The 1,626-nt window shown below is 41.5% G+C and overlaps 1 protein-coding gene across 1 annotated transcript in view; it reads right to left on the bottom strand.

The window, feature by feature from the left end:
- Positions 1-1,626, bottom strand: part of AMDHD1 (amidohydrolase domain containing 1) — a 39,009-nt gene that overhangs the window by 18,234 nt on the left and 19,149 nt on the right. The window lies entirely within an intron of this gene.

Genomic DNA, 1,626 nt, shown 5'->3' on the forward strand with positions numbered 1-1,626 from the left:
TGCATACATTATCTGTGTTTGGAAATTACAACAAGGCTGTAAGAAAGGCTGAAAGAAAATTAGTATCCATACTTGGAAGAAGCAGTTTAGATGCACTGAATTTAATCGGGTAGGCCTAAGAGAGCGGGCCGAGAAGAGTCAGAAACCAGATTCAAACATGCCTGTCCCCAAAGGCTAGGGTCTTTCCACAGTGGCATTCATGCTACCCTACGACGATACGCATCAAAGGACCTGACTTTTATATAATGCAGTGACCACATGTGATTGCATAATGTTAGAAGAATGTGAGAATTAATTAAACCAGACAGCATGGTGTTCACCTGGAATAGTATTTATATTAGTGTATTTATATTAGTCCCCTTGGAGGTCTAATAGATATCTCAAATTTATCATATTCCAAACTGAACCTTTGTTCTTCCCAACCTCCCCTTTCCCCACAGTCTTCTCTGTCCCCATTGATGGCAATTTCATCCTTTATTTCCTGGGCTCTTCATCTCATACCCCATATTCAAACCATCGCCCAGTCCTATAGTCTCTACTTTCCAAATATATCACCACTTCTGCTACTATCCTAAGAGAACCCATAAGCTCTTGCCTCTCCATAGCTGTAGCATCCCATCAGATCTCCCTACCTGACCTTCAACCTCTTCTGTAGTCTCTTCTCAGCTCAGCACTCAGAGTGATTCATTTAATGATCTTTATTCCAATTAGTAAATGACCTATAAGGTCTTGTTGTCTCTTTGACCTTGGCTGTCACTCTCCCCTTTATTCACTGGTTAAGCTCCACTAGTCTCTTGCTGTTCTCAAACACACCAAGTATCTTCCATTCTTAGAGTATTTTCTCCATGAGCTTACACTTATATGACACTTACTATGCTTCTGATGCTGTCCAAAGGGCAAGACATATGCTAACTCCTGTAACAATTTCAGGAGGTAGGTACTATTCTTACCGTCCCTTTTGAAAGATGGGAAAATTGAGGGGTAAGGATGAAGAAGCATAATGAGAGTCCAGGCTCTTAATCACAAGCTTGCGTTTCCTCTAAAAATGATGGCTTGCAATCAAACACCACCATTTTCAATCCCTGGTTTTCCAACTTTCTTTTTCTTCCATTGGAAGTTGGGTTTGTACATGTATTTTAGATGTGAATTTGCGGGCATCTGCTATGCAACCTGACATTTTCCCTCTCATTTGGGAGTGCTGTGTTTAGTTGCTCAGTCGTGTCTGACTCTTTGCAACCCCATGGACTATAGCCTGCCAGGCTCTTCTGTCCATGGGATTCTCTAGGCAAGAATACTGGAGTGAGTTGCCATGCCCTCCTCCAGGGGATCTTCCCAACCCAGGGATTGAACCTAGGTCTCCCACACTGCAGGCGGATTCTTTACCATCTAAACCACCAGGGAAGCCCATTAGTCATCCTGCTATTTCTATTTTGTACAACAAAAACATCCACTGACTTTGACTTATTTTCCCTGGTTGGTATATCATATTGGTTTAGTTTGGGAACTTTATAATTTCTAAGAATAGCTGGCTGTTTTCTTCTCCCTTATGTTCATCACCAGCCCTTAACTGATCAACAAAGGGATTAATACATATGAAAATACAGATGTAGAATAACTTCTAGAGAC

Source organism: Bos indicus x Bos taurus, chromosome 5, assembly GCF_003369695.1.
Source record: "Bos indicus x Bos taurus breed Angus x Brahman F1 hybrid chromosome 5, Bos_hybrid_MaternalHap_v2.0, whole genome shotgun sequence".
NCBI lineage: Eukaryota > Metazoa > Chordata > Mammalia > Artiodactyla > Bovidae > Bos > Bos indicus x Bos taurus.